Here is a 12,633-nt window from a genome sequence, read left to right as displayed (position 1 = left end):
TTTTTTGACTGAAACATTATTTTTAGAATAAAAATAATACTTCTTTGAAATAGCTTTTTGACTTTTAATGGTTTAGCATTTAAAGCATTTCTGTCATTTCTTTGACGTTTCTTCATTGATTTTGGATGGTACATTATCTGTCTTGAGTTTTGAGTGTAGTTAGAGAGGGTTGGAGAAGAATTGTAGATCAAAACAAAGAGAAACAGAGTTGTTGTCTCTGTGCAGAAAAACGGAGAATGATTAACGTTCTTGGTTTATCAGTTTGAACTTTCTTGAGCTTCAATAATCATTCTGGAGTTCCCGTTTTAAACATTCTGGATTTCCTTTGTTATTGTCTTGTCATATGCCCAGATTGATCATATTTTCTTGACATTTGAATTTTGGAGTATGCAGATCGTCATGATTTTTGTCTGTCTTTGAGTCCTTTGATCTTTGCGATCAAATAACCTTTTTGAGTCTGGATGATTCCTACTTGTTCCTTGCCATGTACTGATTAGATATGAATGATTTCCAGAGCGGACTTTTTATCACAAGGATAGAAAAGATTTGACCAATATGCTGTGATGGATAATTTGTTGAAGCTGAAGATCATTCTCTGTTATGATGCAGAATGATCTTGTTGTTGTCTTTTCTTGATTTGCTTGATTCTGCTCTTAATTAAATCCACTCAAAAGCACAAGTTATTTTATAATAACATTTAGAATCATAATTAACATTCTTAATTAACCTTTGTTTATTTTCATCAAAACTTAAAATATAGAGTTTGTCTCAACAATTATTGCTTTGAGGAGTTTTTGAGTTTCTTTATCAAACATAGTGAATGTTGCTGGTGTCATTTCAAGTGACACTCTTAATTGAATCTTGAACCTATAAAAAATCAACTTATGTCATGGCTATGAGTTAAACAAAATGAAGGTGGGAAAAGTAAAATTTTGTGATACCTTAGTGCTGGATACTTTGATGTCATGTCACATGAGGAACAATTGTATTGTTGGTCTTGTTGAGTTAATTTTATGAGATAATTTTTACATCCAATGTAATTCTATCTAAATTTGTAATCAATGTCATTGATAGTTGCACAGATTGTGAATACCCTTTCCTGTATTCCATTAGTCGTGTAGAGTTTAAATTTGTTGATGATGAACACAATAATATTACAATAGCAACTATAGTGATAAATATAATTTATGTTCCCCTTTTTATTTTTTAAGGAATATTCTTATGTTTTTTTTTATCAAAACAATACGGATAAAATTTTGGGTTCGAACTCATAATATAATGTTTTAATATTTTTTAATTGTTGTCCAAATTTTAAGTTACATGTTATTTTTTATATGAAAAAGTGCATAAATAATTAAATAATCGAAATGTAAATTTATCATGTATATAATCTCTCAATTTGATGTATAAAGTGTAATTCTTCAAAATCATGTGATTGCATGTATATATGTGGTGCTAGGGTAGTTGATAGGTATGTAATTACATACATATTAGTATATGGTGATGGAATTATGAATTACGTATAAGTTAAAAAATTATAAGTTCACCAAAACATTAGATTCCCACTTCATGGTCATAATATATTTGAATGTTGTTCGATTTTCTACCATTCTTTTCTTTGGTGTATTGTGGGCAAAATCTTGAGGTGGTATTTCTCTAACTTCATCTTCTTTAATTTTATGGGATTTCCTGTAAACAGAATATGTTTTGAAAATTGTTAGTTGTCGAACTTCCATGTCTTCAGAGTGAATTTTCATCCACTATGTGAACATCGTGATTTCAGTTTCTTCTTTATTTAAAATGGTAGAAATACGCATAGATTCTGGGAAATATATTGTTTGCTGCCCAATGAAGTGAAAGGAAATGTGTTCGACAACTGGTTCTCTAAAAAACATATTAAATTGGAAAATTCTCCTAGAAGCTTCTTGATGGAGAAATGTATCTATAATCAAGATACTCTTTAATTTCATCACAAAAGTGCATTGAACTTGGTGAATTGTTATCAAAGTTTTCTACATTAGAGATGATTACTCTAACTCGATCAGGACCTTTGTTGATATATTTGAAAATATATTTAATTGATCTAGATTGATTGCAAAGTTGAACGTTAATATAGGCATCATATTTCATCAAAAGATTTCTATTGCATGGGACCGCATAACGACTATCACGTTGGCTCTCATTCTTCAAGATGTATCGACCACCATTTCGTCGCATATATATAGGAAATCCATCTTCATTTATTGATGTTTTATCATGAAATCTCTTTGGATAATGCTTCCTAGATTTTCCATTAATCATACATGGATATTTCTTATTTAAAATACTACATGGTCCATGTATCATAATTCGCTCAACTGCACTAAAAGTAAGGGTCAATATCTTTATCTGGAATTTCTACAAATATGGTGTCATCAATCTTAGTGGTGTTTGTATTTTATCTTCGGAATGTAAGAACACTAATATGTGGGCATGAGGCAAACCTCTTTTTTGAACGGTGTACACAATTGTTAAAAAAAAAAAACACATAATTAAAAGGAATGAAATAAATAAAAACATTATGGGATATTTTTATTTTAATATTCATAGATTTTAGTAGCATATTAAAATTGTTACATACAATAATAGGTAGTGTAGGTAAATTTCGATATTTCTTTTGTTTGTAGATTATTCAAAGACTAAAATGAATTAAAATTGTGACAAAATACATTGACTGCTATGACTTTACCAAATATTTGTTGACGTTTAATATCATTGATTAGCTCCTATAACTTAATAGAGAAAACACGACTAATGATGTCGGGTTTAGTCGGGTCTTTCGTCACTTCTTTGTCCTTCAATGGTTTCAAGGAAAATTTGTATTTCTGGCCATTTTGGGTTGCATGTGAATGTTAAAAATAGGTTGGGATATCCATCATATCGACATATAGCCATCGCATCTTCAATATGATTTCAATTGTTAGTTGTTGACTTAAAAAATATGCCTTTGAAAAATGATCGTCAATTTAGAGAGACATTCATAAAATTCAGATATATGTAGCCTAAGTATAATCAAAGAACAACATGAAAATGGATTTATTTCAAAGAAAAATATATTGGAAGTCACAGAGATTTGTTGGGTATATATATAATGCATGACTAAATATAGATAGTGAAATAATTATTTACCTGGTAATATTGAACATGATATCGCGATCCACATGTATAAGACGATGGAAGGATTGTCATTCTACCAACGAAATTTGTCATGATGTATCCTTAATTAATAACATCTCTCAAGCCACTATATAGTTCTGCATGCAATTTCTTTTGATTCTTTCTAATCCAATTGATTCTAACTTTTTTGATGGAATCATAAGCATCCACCTTGTATTGTTGGAACAAGTGCCCATTCCCTAACAATGTTTGTGCCTCTCCAGCTCGTTATTGCAAGCGAATAGAATAACATTGTCTCATAGTAACTGTTTTTGCTTGTAGCAGTTCCCTGTTTATGGATTTCGATGACTTATCCCATTCATATAACCATCTTCTCCATATGGAAATAATAATGGGTATTGTTGTGCCATCAAACTTGGGTGCAATTATGTAATTCTATGAAGACCAGTTGTTTTGTGTTCAACAATTATATCCCGATGACTTTCTTCATTTGAGCTTTGATCAACTAGAAGCGCTGCAACTTCTCAACAAGAGGATAGGTTATGTTGTCTCCCATCAGTCAACCTATTGCTAAGCAATCTTAGTTTCAATTATTTGACATCATAGTGATCATATTTATCTCTTACCATCCTAAATGATTTTACAAAGACATTATGCAAAATGTCTGTTACAAGTTTTTCTTGAAGAAGACTATTTACGTTATCACCTTGGATAAAGTCTAATCTATTTGAGATCTCATTTTCGGTGTCATGTATGTAAAGTTGGAAAATTTTTGGCTTTTCTCTATTCTCACTACAACATTTTCTATCTACCGCAACACAAAAAAACCGTTACTTATTTGAAGAAAAAGGTTTTCGTAAGCTAAGAGAACGGTTTTAGAACCGTGGTGTACCGAGGCGTTGCCTAATGTTTACGCTACAATTTTTGCCATAAATAGTCTATTAGAACGATTATGATACTATAATACGACAATAATTTTAAAGCGTTGTTTTACAAAAACCGTTGCAGTTGACTATATTAGAGAATGGTTCTACACCATTCTCTTAATATGACTTTGGAGTGAGCTACCCCAACAGTTTTTAGCTATAGTTAAAAAATATTTCATCCAAATCCGTTGTATTTGTACTTCAAAAAACACTTCAAAACTGTTGTCTTTCATTATATCAAGTTAAAAAAAAAAATTGAGAAACTGACTCACATTTATATAATGGTTCATTTATTAATAAACCTTAACTATATATACAATAATCACTATATAGTATACCCTAAGCCATAATGTCAATCATCATTGTCATAATCAACATAACATATTCACAACAACGGTTAATATCTATTAAATAAAACTTAACATCAACATCTATCTCTTTAACTTGTGCTTTCAAATCTTGGAATTCTTAATCGATATCATCATTATTCTTCTACAAAATAAAATTAATAAGTAGAATAAGTAATATGTACAAAAATTCCCTTCTACAAAACAAATTTCAGACATGGTAAATGACATTAAAGAACTCTAGCAGAGGCAACAATAAAGTAAATGACAAGAAAGAGAGTGAACAAGAGTTCACATGGAGAAGAAATAACCAAAATATATTCAAGTTCTTGTAACTAAGTGTAAATTCATACAAATCACTCCCTTCAATACTCCATCACCCGTCACCATGAACCATATGTGAAATGTCATTGCCAATAAAACCAATAAGAATACAAGTCTGCTAGTGCTATTATTTTAATTAAATATTATGCTAATTTCACCTTTTTATGCTACTCATATAATTTTACAGCATAAGATTGGTAATCTAGAGAATAACATGCTATATGTTAAAAGAACCTTGATCAGTTTTCTTTGTTTTTGTATTTATTATTTTATAATTCTAACAATATTATAAATAAGTATTATCAAAAGAACTTCAAGACCTCTTGTGTGGTTATATAAATTAAGAATACAAGACTACAGTAACTTGTTGGAACTCAAAGTCTCTTATACAAGCAAATCGAAAGACATAATGACCCAAATAGGTGGTAGTCTTGTCCATTGATTCGAAAGACATAAGGATTGTCGTGTTTGTTGATTTCATAGTCAATTTTTACACACATAGATGTAAACGCAAAATCCACATTTTAAATTCTAATGTTACAATGGAAATATTTTGTTGCACTATCTCCATCGTAATCAAGCAAGTCATAGAGTAAAGTTGGTGAAAATTTTAGTAAAGGAAGTAGCACCCAACCTTCCATGCAACATGTAGAAAACTTTGGATGTTAAGGGTGTTTACTATTTTTCGTTCTTTCTTCATACCAATGAAGAGCTCCACAAAATGCACAAACACGTGTTAGTCTTTCAAAATTCCAAATTTCAATGATGGAAGCTAATAAAGAAAATACATTTTTTTAGAATGCAAACCATATAAGGAGACCAAACATCAATAAATATTAACAATCATTTTGTTTAAAGTACCAATGATTAAAATATTTTAGAAGTTACCAGTTTGTCTACGGGTGGCATTGGAAATTATAGATGTTGACGGATTAGCTTGGGAAGCTTGTCTAACGGGGATTGTAAAAGGAAAAAGATGGAACAAATTACATGATATTTTGGAGGTAAATAATTTCATTCATATACAATAAAATTATTCGCACATTTTTTGAGTAAGGACCTGAATTGGAATTTGAAATCATATTCCTATGCAAATGCAGTAATTTCTTCCTTTTACATCTTGCTTGTTGAAATTGAGCATGTTCTGACGAAATAGAGTGTTCAACTTCTACGTGAAGCCAATCGATGAAATGATTAGTTACAATAATCTTAAATAAATTAAATAAAATGTAGGAATTATATTTAGAAAATATATTATGCACACCTTTATTTTCAACACATACAAAATTCCTTTTAAAATGGAGCAATTGCTTTCTTTTAAACCTTGCAAGTTGACACCGGACAAGTTTTTCCAAGCAGTCTTGATTAACCTCTACAAACATTTATTACATTTCATCAGTGGTAACGAAGAAAACTTCATATAGTAGGTGACTGGATTTCTATAAGGAATCACATACCCATCCCTAAACTTTTATAAGAACGACTAACCATTTTAAGACAAACTCTTGAAAACTATAACAAATTCTTATCAGAATTTTCATTATTCCAAAGTGCATTATCTAAAAATCAATACAGTAGGTATAAGTCAATTTCTTAAAATATTTAGACAAAATGAATAACCAAACAACATAAACAAATGTGTAAAAAAAGAATTTTCTTATAGCTTGTCGTAATATACTATGTATAAAAAAATGAGATGAGAAGTTAAAAAAAATCTAAAAGGCAAATCTGCACCAAAAAGTAAGAGGTTCCAACTAAAATTCTTCCTAGCTTTATAAAATGCACCTTGTTTTAAATAATAAAGAGATGACCAGACTTTTAGCAGTCTTGGAAGACACATATTTGAAGTTTCAATTCAAGTCAGCACGGAGGCGAAGTTTTTTTTGTTACATTATTTTTGTTGATTCTTATATTTGAAGAAACTAAATGTCCTAAACTAAAGGCATAAATTTAAAATTCTACATCTTCACAGGGTTTTAAATGTTTGAAGCATTTTAACATTATGGAAAAAGCTGGTGGAGTTGGAAAATGAATCACTAAGCAATTCGATGTCGATGTCAATGACAACACCTTGGAAATTCACTTGTACTGGGTAGGGAAAGGAACCATTGCCATTCCTGATGGAGGTGTATATGGACCTCTTATATCTACTATCACAGTAACACCAAGTAAGTTTTTGTTTATCATTTGTTTTCCATGTTTCTTTCCACTGCCGTGCTTTGTCATTTTCTATAAGCATTTCAACTTTGTTGTAGACTTTGAAAATCATTCAGGAGGGCTGTCTGCTGGTGGCATGCTGGAATTGTGGCTGCATTGTGTGTTCTTGTCATGCTGATATTGGTTACCCTTTAGAAATTGAGTTTCTTTGGCCGAAAAGATACTACATACAAAGGTACGTTCAAGTCTAAAATAATGCATTTAATTACTTCTATTATAATTTTTTTTTATTAGCATAATATATATAATAAGATATGAACACGAATCTAAAATATAAAATTAGGTATCAACATGATTTTTATATATCCATGCCTATTCTTTGGAGGCATACAAATTACTTTATAATAATTACGGAGGGGTGACAAACTTAAAAGAAAATGGCGATTTGGATTCAATACTATGGTACCCAACTTTTTTTTTCTCATAAAATTTTGTAGAATTAGCTGCTTTCCTTTTTAATTGCCTTTATTTTATTCTCTTGCCATTTTTTTTATAATCCAAATGGTGATTTACTTGAAAATATTCTATGTTGTAGACCTTCTTGATCTTAAAAGAGGTTATTTCAGCTTAAGACAAATTCAAGCAGCCACTAATGACATTGACCCTGCAAATAAGATTGGTGAAGGGATTTGAGCCACTATACAATGTAACTATGGATAAGATCATAATTATCTGGCTAGATCATAATTATCTGGCTGCTATTTCCAAATTCAAAATATTTTGGCATACTATTTATCCCAAAAACATTCTCTCTATATTCTAAGAAAAGTTTTCTCCTAATGACACGTGTTAGAACTTAACACCTCTATATTCAACATTTTACTCCCCACACTTAAATAATAAGAGAAACCTTCTTATGCCATCTAACATTCAGATATAGAAGTCATGAAGGAAAAGTTTTCAAAGCTCTACATAGTCAGTTTTTATTCATTTATATTTTTCTTCTGGTTGATTTTATAAGCCTGTTACTGTTTTTTGAAAATCTGATCGCAGCTACATATAGAGGGGGAGGTGATTCACTCATAATCTTCTCCAAGATCTCTCAACACCTCTCTTTCTTAGGTATCATCAATTCTCTATGTCATATTCTTGTTTCACTTCCCCTAATTCATCTTTGGATTGTGTAACTTAACAAGATGATATAGAAGTGTTTGATGAACCTCTTTATTCTAATTTCCTTCAAGACCCTACTTTTGATAGACCTTACAAAGATGAACTACTTTCTAAAATGGTATTTATCCATCTATCTTTTATCTCATTTCAAAAATCGATCAACTATTCATTCAATCATAAATCTTGATTTTCTTTTATTTTCTATTTCAATTAAAATAAGAATCTGATGGAAAAAAGGTTGTTAAAGATATTATATACAGTCCAAGATCCAAAACATAAATAATAAATTAGGATCCAATTGTTTCTTTCATATGCGAATAATATAAGGCTGAGCTAGTTGCTGCTAAGCAAAACAATGCCAATGGTGGAAATAACAATAGACCTTGAAATACATTCTTTTCACAATAAATTTAGAAAAATTATTGACATAAAGAGTCGGAGAAAACTTATTTCTTGAATCTAATTTAGGAGAGGAATAATTCAATGCAACATAGAAGCTAAACCGCCCTATATGTGCACAGTTAACGAAATAATCGACACATAACCATGGAGTTGGCAAACATATTTTCAAATAGACACTAGTGAAAATTGAAACCTTGGGTGACACGCAACCATAGAATTGGCAATCAAATTGCCCAAACAAAACAGAAAATCAAGGTATCTTTAACCTGAAACCATAAGAACAAAACAAAATAACATTAAATAAATACCACTATTTGTACTATTGTGAGGGCTTGTGGAGAGTCTTCTTAAATGAATTAATTGTTTCCTTCAAAACCTAGCTTGTCGGAACTAACACAATGTCTCCCCATAATGAATGAAAATATTTGAAAATTGAAAAGCATATAAGTTGATATAATCAAGATAGGATGGAACCATATCATATATAGCATATACAATATAAATATAACTCAATAATGAAATCAACAATAATTAGAGGACTTTTTTAAAAAGAAATGACATACTAAGATTGATTTGTCTTTTTTGTTCATATTTTAACATATCCTAAGCTATTAAATTTTAATTATTTCTCAATCCAATGGCACATATATTTTAAACACGATTAGAGTTTATTTAAGTCAGACTTTTTCTTACCTAACTAGTGATCATCTGCCTAACAAGAAGAAGTGAAATGAATGTTGAGAAAGCAAGAACACCTCCAATCAAAGCTGAATAGTAGAGTGATGCATCTCCTCCAAATCCCATGCTTTGAAACAACACATGAGCATAGAATAAAATTGAATTTATGTCGGTCAAATTATGAGAAGCAGGTTATCCGCAAAATAAAAAATGGACAAAGAGAAAGAATTTTTTTGTTGCAACGAACAAACCTATACCTCTTTCAGAGTATCTTTGAAGTAGAGTCGATTATTCATGAAAAGATTGCGAGATGCAATTGCGCAGGTGTCACGAAAGGATTGCGAGATGCAAAACCATTACCAGTATCCTCAGCTTCTTCTACGGTTCCAATATCTCAATCAATTTGTGAACTTTCGACTGAAATATCTCAGTCAATGTTAGGAGCAGCAACTTCCTCACTGCTTACTACAAAATTTGTTTCCTTGTAATAACAACAACATTATACTAATCCTAGTAAATGTTAGGCGCATGGCCAAATGTAACAACAACATTTAAAGATGGAGTATTTTCACGCATGTTCCTTAAGTTATGTGGTATAGCTTCCGAAGTTATGATATCATCAATCATTATAGTTATCCTAATTAATGTATTAAAAAACATGTCAACTCTAAGCCCATCCTTCAATTGAGATAATTCAAAAGAGTTAAGAATCAACAATTTCGAAGAGTTACCGCAGAGGGACGTCGAAAAAGATGATTTCACAAGGATAACGAAGCAAAAGCGGACCGCAGATGAACATTGCCACTTTTTATGGACCGAGAGGATGATTATAAATCAGTGGTTTCAAAGAGTTACCGCAGAGAAATGTTGAAGAACATGATTTCACATAAGATGATTTCGCGATGATGAGGAAGCAGAAGCGAACCGCAGAGGGAGCGATTAAAAAAATTAGAACCCAGAAGAAGAAACTGTTGGAGGAAGCGAATAAAAAAATTACTGATTAAAGAGATTAAAAGAGGAAAAAATTATATAGAAATGGAGTGGAGGATAATGAGTTGAAACACAACACACAAGAAAACCTTCTAAGAGGGGAGCTTAGGAGAGAAATAATGCAATGCAAGATAGAAGCTAAATCACCCTGTATGTACACAGTTAATGAAATAATCAACACATAATCATGGAGTTGGCAAACACGTGTTAACCACTCCCATGTTTACATAATTCAACTATGACTATAAAATCAAAACCTTCTTTCTATGCAATTAATTTGAGCTTTGGGGAATACTTGAAGATTGTTACGCCTCATCCTTCAAAGAAAATGAGATTGTTGTGTCTCAAAAGATTTCAACAGAGAACAAAAGGAGCAACACACATTAAATAAAAAAGCTTGAAATTATTTGATGTGTAAGTCAAGCAAAATATGAAAATGTGAAGAATTCAATAATGCAAAAAAAAAAAAATATGGGATTCTCTAGAACTTTCTCATGAAGGCACAACTCGTAACAATGAATAAAAAACAAGTATTTATGTTTGGAAATACAAAATGTTCAAAATGGAATACGATGAAACCATTAATATCACGTTTAGAAGGCTCCATAAAATTTATAAATACTCTGAAGACTAATTGAAAAGAAATACTCCACACTACTTACGGACTTAATTATGTCAAATCTTATCAAAAGAGATTATTCAAGTAGAGGACATTGGATAAAACCAATGTAGTCTTTATGACTTACTTGTTATATTGAGTTTAAGTCATTAGATTACTCATGTCTAGTGGTTTAAAGTGTTTGAAAGATTTGAAGTTAGAGGTAGAAGAGGTATTTGAATATAGCTCACGAAGAAATATTATTATATTAAATTGAAGTATAGTTTATCTACAAGATTTTCCATGCTTAGCACACTGACATGGTTAGGAAACATCTATAATTGTTTTTATTAAATCTATGTTACTGAGTTTTATGTTCACTATATTGAGGGTGATGTTTTACAGGTAACAGGTAAACATTGAAAGTTTGAGTATCCGAATTGTTCACTAGTCCTTCAATGTCTTGAGTCGGAGTCGAATCACATCTTGAGTTTATATTAGAGTCATAGCTTAATTAAGTCTCACTTGAAAGTTGTTTTAAAGTTCGTAAGGATTTTAACATTCTAAATTATTTTAAAAATTTACAAAAGAATTTCTATTTATTTGCAATCACTTAGATATTTTGAATTAAAAATTTCAGTTTCATCTGCATTTATATATATATTTAGATTCATAGTAAATTTTAGATTAAATAAAAAATCAAAGACATTGTGAGTAACAACTTTATGGCCTCGGAATAGGCTATAAAGAGCTGAAAAAGTTTTGAAGTTGAATATCAATAATTATAGAGAAAAAAAATCACCTTATTGAAATTTATATCAAAAGAGTTTCACTACAAAAATCCTCAACAAATCAAGTCTTCAGTTGTGAACATAACAAACCAATTAGAGTTTTTTGAATTAACTTGAAGCAAAATGCTTCTACTTGTAATAGTTATTTTCTTGTAGAGTGAACGCAATGGTTTCTTAACAGGTACATTTGGTTTCAATGTTAAGACATTAAGTAGTTTAGGTTGAGTGACCACCTATAGATACTCTCAGGTGTATTTAGTGGTTTAATGTGGAAAATATCCTAATGTTAGAAGACATTAAATGTAGTTATTAGGTTGATAATTGTTGGAACACAATCAAGAGTGGAGGGTGAATCAATGGTGAAAAATCGATAATTGAAAACTTTGGTGTTTGAGAAGATGATGGAGAAAAGAGAGAGATTATGGAAGAAAGTATTTTCTGTTTTTCACTATGGTATCAAAATGACATTAGTCTTTAAAACAATACACACAAAGGTATTTATATGGGGTACAATGTGGAACCAATCAATTTGGCCCAAACAAAATTTGAATTATATATCACTTCCAATACACCACCTTAATTCAAATGCTCCACATTCTTCATGCCTAACTTCATCACAAGTTTCTTGAAAACCTCATTCGTAACGCCTTTCGTCAACAAATCTGCAACTTGTTCTTCGCTTTTGCAATACCCCAAACTTAACTGTCCGGAACTCACTAGTTCCCTCAAATAGTGAAACCTCATCTCAATATGCTTGCTTCTCCCATGTGTTATGGGATTCTTAGCAAGGTTGATGGCTGAAACATTGTCCATCAATAGCAAAACAGCTCCTCTAGTGTTGTTGTCCAGCTCACGCAGCAGGTTCACTAGCCAAACAGCTTGGCATGCACATAACGAAGCTGCGATATACTCTGCCTCGCAGGAAGAGAGAGCAACCACCGGCTCCTTTTTAGAACACCAAGAGATTGGTGCCCCTCCGAACATAAAGACTTAACGGGTCGTTGATTTCTGATCGTCCTTATCTCCGCACCAATTGGAGTCGGTGTATCCGAGTAATTCGCAACTTTTGCCCATGTCATTTGCAGGAAATA

The 12,633-nt window shown here is 31.1% G+C and overlaps 1 protein-coding gene and 1 long non-coding RNA gene across 4 annotated transcripts in view; one reads left to right on the top strand and one right to left on the bottom strand.

Moving 5' to 3' along the window:
• Positions 1 to 5,653: 5,653 nt before the first annotated feature.
• The window catches only part of LOC101501452 (uncharacterized), a 24,527-nt gene continuing 17,547 nt past the window's right edge, over positions 5,654 to 12,633 (bottom strand). The window contains exons 3-4 of one of the 3 annotated variants that reach the window (XR_012162489.1): positions 6,018 to 6,125; positions 5,654 to 5,921 (exon numbers count right to left, since the gene is read on the bottom strand). The gene's annotated coding sequence lies outside the window, so the exon portion shown is untranslated. Of the gene's footprint in view, positions 5,922 to 6,017; positions 6,126 to 8,370; positions 8,752 to 9,178; positions 9,581 to 12,633 lie in introns of those variants that run through there. The other 2 variants (XR_012162488.1, XM_073366758.1) reach the window with 2 other exon arrangements.
• LOC140919882 (uncharacterized) lies at positions 6,984 to 8,143 on the top strand. Its single transcript, XR_012162490.1, has 2 exons — positions 6,984 to 7,145; positions 7,506 to 8,143. It is a non-coding gene; the product is annotated as an uncharacterized lncRNA (long non-coding RNA).

This window comes from Cicer arietinum, chromosome 3 (genome assembly GCF_000331145.2).
Source record: "Cicer arietinum cultivar CDC Frontier isolate Library 1 chromosome 3, Cicar.CDCFrontier_v2.0, whole genome shotgun sequence".
Lineage (NCBI taxonomy): Eukaryota > Viridiplantae > Streptophyta > Magnoliopsida > Fabales > Fabaceae > Cicer > Cicer arietinum.
Note: the sequence above shows the minus strand (reverse complement) of the source record. Positions and strands in the feature narration are given on the sequence as shown.